The sequence below is a fragment of the Oratosquilla oratoria genome, chromosome 6, assembly GCF_046742065.1.
Source record: "Oratosquilla oratoria isolate Oo_2021 chromosome 6, ASM4674206v1, whole genome shotgun sequence".
Lineage (NCBI taxonomy): Eukaryota > Metazoa > Arthropoda > Malacostraca > Stomatopoda > Squillidae > Oratosquilla > Oratosquilla oratoria.
Window position 1 is genome coordinate 82756382 of NC_134782.1, and position 11694 is coordinate 82768075.

Genomic DNA, 11694 nt, shown 5'->3' on the forward strand with positions numbered 1-11694 from the left:
AAAATTTTGTTTGGCCAAACAGCGTCCAGAGTAAACTAAGGGCAAATAGCAAATGTTTGAGGGTTTTATATATTTAATTAATAAGAAATTCTTTAGATGTGACAACAAAACAATATCTAAACATAAAATTACAAATAAGCACAAACATCTACCAAACTAAACCTGACTACACATAACCTAACATTAAATATAACACACAAACATACCGATGGGACATCATAGGTACTTAAACATAGTAAAGTTAATGGATTAGATTATGTAAACGACGAAAGAATATCCATGAAAATTAGGACAATGTGACTTACGTAATGGACACTGGAAACGATGGGTTGAATGACCATCAAAAGGAGGGGCGTTGCTTCTACTGGAACGATTCCAACCTGGGCCCGACGAACGTGCTCAAGAGAGCCGCACAATATGGTCTGTGATACTCTTGCCTTTACGAAAACCCTCTTGGAATGTCGAAAAGACGCCCTTGGTTTCCAGAAAGTGAGTGTGGCAGTACAGGACGATCATTTTGTACACTTTACAGATGTGCGAGGTGAGGGAGTGGGTCTGTAATTTGCAATCAAATGACCAGGCTTGTTGGCTTTGGAATAGGAACCGCCATGGCAACTTTCCAGGCCTCAGAGACAACACTTTCAGTTCAACTTTTGTTAAAAATTGAGAGAAGTCTTTCGTAAAGGGGAATAGGGAGATGTCTCAGAAGGGGATACAACACTTTGTCCGTACCATGCGATGCCAAAGATCCTTTAGTTCCAATGAATGGAGCAGTGGTACTTAACCTGAGGTAGTAGAGCTTGTGGCAGGATTGGAAATGGAGAGAGTGAGTGGTTCGAGGTAAAGGTGGGACTTCGTCAAGGATGCGTTATGTCGCCCTGGCTGTTCAACTTATACATGGATGAGGTGGTGCGAGAGATAGATGCAAGGGTAGTGGGCAAGGGATTGGAGATGGTTAAAGAAAATGGAGAAAAGTGGGAGGTGAGCCAGCTGTTCTTTGCGGACGACACTGCGCTTGTAGCAGGATCGGAGGGATTGAGGAAGTTGGTGGCAGAATTTGGGAGAGTATGTGATAGAAGAAAGCTAAAGATAAATGTGGGTAAAAGTAAGGTGATGAGATGTACAAGGGGTGAAAGTGGCAGTAGACTGGAAGTGAGCATTAAGGGAGAGCGACTGGAGGAAGTGGATAGTTTTAGATACTTGGGTGCAAATGTGGCAGGGAAAGGTGGAGTGAAAGTGGAGGTAGAATGTAGATTGAGAGAAACGAGTAAATGCCTTGGTGGATTAAAGAGTGTAATGAGGAATAGACATTTGGGAATGGATGCTAAGAGAAGACTGTATGAAGGAGTGATTGTGCCAACAGCACTGTGTGGGGCAGAAACATGGAACATAAGAGAAGAAGAGAGAAGGAGTTTGAATGTGTTTGAGATGAGGTGTCTGAGAAGTATGATGGGGGGTTACTAGGCTAGATAGAGTGAGAAATGAGGAGTTGAGGAGGAGAACAGGGGTGGAAAAGGAGCTGGGAGATAGGGTTGATGAAAGAATATTAGGATGGTTTGGACACATGGAAAGAATGAGTGAAGAAAGACTAGTAAAAGAGGTGTGGAAGGCAGATGTGGAGGGAGTGAACATGAGGGGACGTCCTAGGATGAGGTGGATGTATGGGGTGAAGGGGGCTTTGGGGAAGAGGGGAATGTCTGTTGAGGAAGGACGGGAGAGGACAGAAGACAGGGGTGAATGGAGAATGGTTGTATATGGATGATGTTGTGATAGCATGAGGTGGAATGGGCGGGTGGATGGGGGGTGAGGTAGTATGTGTGAGCAAAATATGACGCAGCCCGAAGGGATTTCTCCCCGTCCTCTCATTTTATGCAATGGGGGGACGGAGAGGGGGGGTCGCCGATTTAATGAAGCGGCCTTGCTGTGGATGTGCTGTGTCTTGCGACACTGCTTCTGACCCAGGGCAGTGGACAAGGTGCAGGGATGACCCGTCATTCAGGAGGTGCTAAGATAAGAGGGAGGGTGGAGGGGTGTGGAGTGTATTCAGGGATGGAATGGGTGGGAATGATTTTTATGGCTATTTCTTTTTGGCTACCTCCATTGTAAGGGGGAAAAAGCCTTGGTATATGTATGTATGTATGTACCTGTACCCCCCAAGGGGTACTAAACCTTGAACCTGGGGGTACGAGACGTAATAGTCAGTGCATGGTACTGTATATTTACAATGAGAAAGCAAAGCAAGATTTGTATCACTAATCCTTTTCATATGTTTGCATCGTATTTGTATTAGATGGGGGTACCGACACTGAAAAAGGTCAAGAATCACTGCCTTAGAGCCTTGCGAAACTCAAATATGATGAAAGAGTGTCCTCATCTGTCGTGGGAATTTTTTTATTTTATTATTAATTTGAGAGTGGAACGTCACTCCCACGGGCTTTGTTTAAGCTCAAGTACATGCTGCTCTCGGCCTGCGTGTGTTTGACGTGCCCACCTTTCTGGAATCTGGGCGCCGCCTTTTACCGGGGCATTCGGATGTCAGATTCCTCCACACGTGTCTTTTCCAATCGTTCACTCATACAACATCGTGGGTAACCATTGGTGACGTGCCTTGTCCAAACGACCTTTCTACATGGCTTAACTATCGTTCGACACTGCATCGTTTAAGCACAAGATACAGAGTGAATTTAGATACGTAGTCAAGTAATCAATCCTTTTGGAATTTCTGACAACAGTGGGAAAATTAATGTTACACAAACATACATATATGCAAACAACAAATGTATTATGACAAAATGCATTACATACCTTAATATTACACATAAAAGAGGAGTATGGGTCATAATGTTAGGAGGTGGGGTGGGAAGACACTAAGTTACCATTTATGGACGCCTGAGAAGGTTACGAGCGTAAAGGCGTGACAATATATATGCATCAATATTACAAAGGATTTACAAAGGCAAAGCATGCCGACAGGAGACCTTTTGATCCATATCTAGGTCGGATGCAAAAAAAAAAAAAAAAAAAAAAAAAAAAAAAAAAAAAAAAAAAAAAAAAAAAAATCATATTAATAATAAATTAAAACTATAACAATGTAAATAACAATTAAAATACATAAATAAATGCATTGGTATAGTTGAATAACAAACAAACAGGTAAATAGTAAATGATAATAAATTGACATATAACTAATAATAAATGAAAATCAGACAGACAAATTATAACAAAACAAAAACAAATAATATAACATAAATTATAATAATTACAGCATCTTACTTAGGTATTTATCTAAATGATTCTTAAAGCTTCGAACTGAACTACATTGCACTACCTGTGCAGGAAGTTTATTCCATTCATTAACTACACGGTTGGCAAAGTTGTTTCTACCTACTTCCAAATTGAATCTATTTCCGGACAGTTTGAGACCATTGTTTCTTGTCTGATTCTCATTCAATGTGAAAATTTGGTCACTTTTGATGTTGTCAATTCCCTTTAAAATCTTAAAGACCTGTATCAAGTCACCTCTGAGTCTACGCTTTTTTAGGGAAAACAGATTCATGTGCTTAAGTCGATTTTCGTATGATTTATTTTTGATATTTGGAATCAGTTTTGTGGCTCGCCGTTGTACTTTTTCCAGTCTGTCAATGTCTTTAATGAGATTCGGTGACCATACGGAAACAGCATATTCCAAATGTGGACGAACTAACGATTTATATAGCTTGTTAATGAGTGATGGACTTTTGAAATCAAAAGATCGCGCAATCAATCCCAGAATCTTATTTGCTTTCTCAGAGGCTGAAATACACTGCTTGGATGATTTGAGGTCGTTACTGATAATTACGCCGAGATCTTTTTCACTATCCACTTTTGTTAACGAATTTCCATATATATATATGTATACTCGTGCATGTATATGTATATATATATATATATATGTATATATATATACATACATTACACATATATATATATATATATGTATATATATACACACTCGTACATGTATATATATATATATATATATATGTATATATATATATATATATACATGTATATATATAGGTATATATACATATATATATATATATGATGTACATATATATATATATATATATATATATATAGCGAAAAAATACACGGGAGTGACGAACGATTTCACTCGGGAAAGTTCCAATGTCGCTCTCGCAAATCCATTAGCGGAAGCGATCCCCCACAAAAAAATCGCTCCCGCGGCAAGATTCAACGTTTTTCATGCATTATCCATTATTTGGTAATCCCTGAATCCCATCACCATTGATGAAAAGATCAGAGCAAACACAACTTACCCGTGATCAATCATTGCATTATCAATCGATATCATAAACGCAACGCATCAATCAACTTTAATTTGTTGATGTACGTACGTATGTTTACGCGGTATAGCTGCTAGAGTTCAATGGCTTACCTAGCCTAGTTTCGTATCAGCTGCATGCGCGCGTATACTATAGTACATGTTAACTAGACTCTACACGACTATCGTGCTACATAATGTCGCTAGTTGCGAATTGCATGGTACCTGTATGCAGGGAAGTTCATTGGTTGCATGCAGCTAGCTGCCCAATCAACGCGCTGACTACATGTACAATGCACCATACCCAATACCACATCACCGCATGCATACGTACACTGTACATATGCAAACTCGCTCGAGGTTTAGGAGGGAAACTGGGAAATCCCATTTATAACCTCGTTCGCGTATTTATGAGAAAACAAAATAGAATCAAATGTTTGGTTAGTAATTGAAAGCAAATAAATTTAAGTATATATATGAACATTTGATGATATATTTAGCTCATAAATATGGATCTTTGGAGGGAGAATAAAAAATAAAAAAATAAAAAAAATTATTCGTTAGCTAGCTTAGGTTTCCGGTAGCTAGGTCTACGTTTGTACGTCACGTCCATGCCAAACTTTCGATGATCGTACATCATGGAGCGATTTCTAGTGAAGAGAGTGAAGATGAGTGAAGATGGTTTGCCCTCAGATTCAGTCTTTTCAGAATCGAGGGAGAGTGTTTTGACGGTAGGAACCACTTCTGGACCAGCAAAGCCTAATTCAAACTCTACGGGCAAGGGCCAAGGAAAACGAAAACCAGTAAAGCATGAATCTAATATACGCTCGTGGATCCTAGATTGGCTTGAAGTGGATCGGTGTATTGCAAGGCTTGTCGTGCATTTCCACCCCCAACCACTGCCAGTGGAAACAAAGGCGCTGTGTCTGCCGATTAGTTTCACCCATCCCCCTCACCCCAATATTAAAGGTTGATTTGTTAAATATATATATATATATATACATATATATATATATACATATATATATATACATATATATATATATATACATATATATATATATATATATATAATAATGCACATGAGTAATGAGTTATCCTTCCAATAGTTTGAAGGAAATCGAATCTGCAAAAACATGGCTCTGGAAGTATCAAAAATGGCACTGGTAATTAAAAATAATGGCTCTGGTGAAATTGAGAAAAAAATGAAAAATGGCTCTGGAAAAAGAAGAAATATTTTTCTCCTGTATATGTATATATATGTATACATAAATATATATATATATATATATGTATGCATGTATATATGTATATATATACATATATATATATATATATATATGCATGTATATGTGTATATATATATACTGTATATATATATATGTATATATATATATATATATATATATGTGTGTGTGTGTGTGTGTGTATATATATATATAGACACACAGACACACACACATATATATATATATATATATATACACATATATGCACCCACGCACACACATACACTTACACACGCACACTCACACACACACACACACACGGCTCGGTGGCGGATTGGTAAAGCACTGGCCTCACAAGCCAGAGAACCGGGGTTCGATTCCCCGGTCGGGCGGAGATAAGTTGGGTTTGTCTCCTTTCACGTGTAGCCCCTGTTCACCTAGCAGCGAGTAGGTACGGGACGTTAGTCAAGGAGTTGTGACCTTGCTGTCCCGGTGTATGGTGTGTGAGTGGTCTCAGGCCTACCCAGAGATCGGCTAATAAGGAGCTCTGAGCTCACTGCCGTAGGGTGGTGTCTGGCTGTCTCGACAGAGACTGCAGCAGATCCGAGGTGAATACACACACACACACACACACACACACACACACACACACACACACACACACACACACACACACACACACACACACACACACACACACAATACAAGAGTTTAAGAACTAGATATTGCGAGATACAAAGACTGTATAGCTACTCTTCCCGTATAATATAACTAGGTAAACACACACACACACACACACACACACACACACACACACACACACACACACACACACACACACACACACACACACACACACACACACACCATATAAGAATTTATGAACAAACTAGATATTGCGAGATACAAAGACGGGTCATCACGAGCATAGCTCCCCTTTCTGTATAATAAACTAGGTAAATACAGACACACACACACAGTCACACACACACACACACACACACACACACACACACACACACACACACACACACACACACACACACACACACACACACACACACACACACACACACACACACACACACACACACACACACACACACACACAACTTGCTAAGATCAATAAAAGTGGCATTTGCATACTTGGACGAGGACATGATAAAAAAATATATTGGTTACATTGATAAGGCCTAGACTAGGGTATGCGGCGACATTGTGGTCCCCCAATACCAAAAAGAATATAAAGAAAGTAGAAAGAATCCAAAGAGCAGCTACAAAAATGGCACCTGCACTTGCAAACCTATCATACGAGGAGAGATTGGCTAAACTGGAGTTACCGACACTGGAGCAAAGAAGAGAGAGAGGTGACCTATTGACCATCTACAGAATCATGAAATGCACAGAGATACTTGATAGAGAGGACTTACATAACTGGGACAAGAGAAACACAAGAGAACATGGAAAAAAAAAACATAGCTATAGAAGAGAACTGAAGAAAAACAGTTTTCCACATAGAGTTTTAGACACGTGGAACAAACTGGATAATGAAATAGTATGCACAAAAACCATTCATGAGTTTAAAAGCAAACTAGACACTGCGAGATACAATGGCGGGACCTTACGAGCATAGCTCCCATTCCCGCAAAATACAACTAGGTAAATACAACTAGGTATATACAACTAGGTAAATACAGCTAGGTAAATACAACAAGGTAAATACAGCTAGGTAAATACAGCAAGGTAAATACAGCTAGGTAAATACAGCAAGGTAAATACAGCTAGGTAAATACAGCAAGGTAAATACAGCAAGGTAAATACAGCAAGGTAAATACAGCAAGGTAAATACAGCAAGGTAAATACAGCAAGGTAAATACAGCAAGGTAAATACAGCAAGGTAAATACAGCTAGGTAAATACAACAAGGTAAATACAGCAAGGTAAATACAGCAAGGTAAATACAGCAAGGTAAATACAGCTAGGTAAATACAACAAGGTAAATACAGCTAGGTAAATACAGCTAGGTAAATACAACAAGGTAAATACAACAAGGTAAATACAACAAGGTAAATACAGCTAGGTAAATACAGCTAGGTAAATACAACAAGGTAAATACAGCTAGGTAAATACAAGGTAAATACAACAAGGTAAATACAACAAGGTAAATACAACAAGGTAAATACAACAAGGAAAATACAACAAGGAAAATACAACAAGGAAAATACAACAAGGAAAATACAACAAGGAAAATACAACAAGGAAAATACAACAAGGAAAATACAACAAGGAAAATACAACAAGGAAAATACAACAAGGAAAATACAACAAGGAAAATACAACAAGGAAAATACAACAAGGAAAATACAACAAGGAAAATACAACAAGGAAAATACAACAAGGAAAATACAACAAGGAAAATACAACAAGGTAAATACAACAAGGTAAATACAACAAGGAAAATACAACAAGGAAAATACAACAAGGAAAATACAACAAGGAAAATACAACAAGGAAAATACAACAAGGAAAATACAACAAGGAAAATACAACAAGGAAAATACAACAAGGAAAATACAACAAGGAAAATACAACAAGGAAAATACAACAAGGAAAATACAACAAGGAAAATACAACAAGGAAAATACAACAAGGAAAATACAACAAGGAAAATACAACAAGGAAAATACAACAAGGAAAATACAACAAGGAAAATACAACAAGGAAAATACAACAAGGAAAATACAACAAGGAAAATACAACAAGGAAAATACAACAAGGAAAATACAACAAGGAAAATACAACAAGGAAAATACAACAAGGAAAATACAACAAGGAAAATACAACAAGGAAAATACAACAAGGAAAATACAACAAGGAAAATACAACAAGGTAAATACAACAAGGAAAATACAACAAGGTAAATACAACTAGGTAAATACAACTAGGTAAATACAACTAGGTAAATACAACTAGGTAAATACAAGGAAAATACAACAAGGAAAATACAACAAGGTAAATACAACAAGGAAAATACAACAAGGTAAATACAACAAGGTAAATACAACTAGGTAAATACAACTAGGTAAATACAACTAGGTAAATACAACTAGGTAAATACAACTAGGTAAATACAACTAGGTAAATACAACTAGGTAAATACAACTAGGTAAATACAACTAGGTAAATACAACTAGGTAAATACAACAAGGTAAATACAGCAAGGTAAATACAGCAAGGTAAATACAGCAAGGTAAATACAGCTAGGTAAATACAGCAAGGTAAATACAGCTAGGTAAATACAGCTAGGTAAATACAACAAGGTAAATACAACAAGGTAAATACAACAAGGTAAATACAGCTAGGTAAATACAGCTAGGTAAATACAACAAGGTAAATACAACAAGGTAAATACAACAAGGTAAATACAACAAGGTAAACACAACAAGGTAAATACAACAAGGAAAATACAACAAGGAAAATACAACAAGGAAAATACAACAAGGTAAATACAACAAGGAAAATACAACAAGGAAAATACAACAAGGAAAATACAACAAGGAAAATACAACAAGGAAAATACAACAAGGAAAATACAACAAGGAAAATACAACAAGGAAAATACAACAAGGAAAATACAACAAGGAAAATACAACAAGGAAAATACAACAAGGAAAATACAACAAGGAAAATACAACAAGGAAAATACAACAAGGAAAATACAACAAGGAAAATACAACAAGGAAAATACAACAAGGAAAATACAACAAGGAAAATACAACAAGGAAAATACAACAAGGAAAATACAACAAGGAAAATACAACAAGGAAAATACAACAAGGTAAATACAACAAGGAAAATACAACAAGGTAAATACAACTAGGTAAATACAACTAGGTAAATACAACTAGGTAAATACAACTAGGTAAATACAACTAGGTAAATACAACTAGGTAAATACAACTAGGTAAATACAACTAGGTAAATACAACTAGGTAAATACAACTAGGTAAATACAACTAGGTAAATACAACTAGGTAAATACAACTAGGTAAATACAACTAGGTAAATACAACTAGGTAAATACAACTAGGTAAATACAACTAGGTAAATACAACTAGGTAAATACAACTAGGTAAATACAACTAGGTAAATACAACTAGGTAAATACAACTAGGTAAATACAACTAGGTAAATACAACTAGGTAAATACAACTAGGTAAATACAACTAGGTAAATACAACTAGGTAAATACAACTAGGTAAATACAACTAGGTAAATACAACTAGGTAAATACAACTAGGTAAATACAACTAGGTAAATACAACTAGGTAAATACAACTAGGTAAATACAACTAGGTAAATACAACTAGGTAAATACAACTAGGTAAATACAACTAGGTAAATACAACTAGGTAAATACAACTAGGTAAATACAACTAGGTAAATACAACTAGGTAAATACAACTAGGTAAATACAACTAGGTAAATACAACTAGGTAAATACAACTAGGTAAATACAACTAGGTAAATACAACTAGGTAAATACAACTAGGTAAATACAACTAGGTAAATACAACTAGGTAAATACAACTAGGTAAATACAACTAGGTAAATACAACTAGGTAAATACAACTAGGTAAATACAACTAGGTAAATACAACTAGGTAAATACAACTAGGTAAATACAACTAGGTAAATACAACTAGGTAAATACAACTAGGTAAATACAACTAGGTAAATACAACTAGGTAAATACAACTAGGTAAATACAACTAGGTAAATACAACTAGGTAAATACAACTAGGTAAATACAACTAGGTAAATACAACTAGGTAAATACAACTAGGTAAATACAACTAGGTAAATACAACTAGGTAAATACAACTAGGTAAATACAACTAGGTAAATACAACTAGGTAAATACAACTAGGTAAATACAACTAGGTAAATACAACTAGGTAAATACAACTAGGTAAATACAACTAGGTAAATACAACTAGGTAAATACAACTAGGTAAATACAACTAGGTAAATACAACTAGGTAAATACAACTAGGTAAATACAACTAGGTAAATACAACTAGGTAAATACAACTAGGTAAATACAACTAGGTAAATACAACTAGGTAAATACAACTAGGTAAATACAACTAGGTAAATACAACTAGGTAAATACAACTAGGTAAATACAACTAGGTAAATACAACTAGGTAAATACAACTAGGTCAATACAACTAGGTCAATACAACTAGGTCAATACAACTAGGTCAATACAACTAGGTCAATACAACTAGGCAAATACAACTAGGCAAATACAACTAGGCAAATACAACTAGGCAAATACAACTAGGCAAATACAACTAGGCAAATACAACTAGGCAAATACAACTAGGCAAATACAACTAGGCAAATACAACTAGGCAAATACAACTAGGCAAATACAACTAGGCAAATACAACTAGGCAAATACAACTAGGCAAATACAACTAGGTAAATACAACTAGGTAAATACAACTACGTAAATACAACTAGGTCAATACAACTAGGTCAATACAACTAGGTCAATACAACTAGGTCAATACAACTAGGCAAATACAACTAGGCAAATACAACTAGGCAAATACAACTAAATACAACTAGGTAAAACACACACACACACACAAAACTAGGTAAATACACACACACAACTAGGTAAATACACACACACAACTAGGTAAATACGCACACACAACTAGGTAAATACACACACACACACACAAACTAGGTAAATACAACTAGGTAAATACAACTAGCACACACACACACACAGTAAACAACAGTAAACAACAACACACACACACACACACAACAGCCACACACACACACACAACACACAGGTAAACACACACACACACAAACATAGGTAAACACACAGGTACACACACACACACACAGCCACACACACACACACACACACACAGCCACACACACACACACACACACACACAACTTACACACACACACACACACACACACACAACAAACACACCCCCACACACAACAAACCCACAACAGCCACACACACACACACACACACACACCCAAACACACACACACACACACACAGCCACACACACAACACACACACACACACACAACA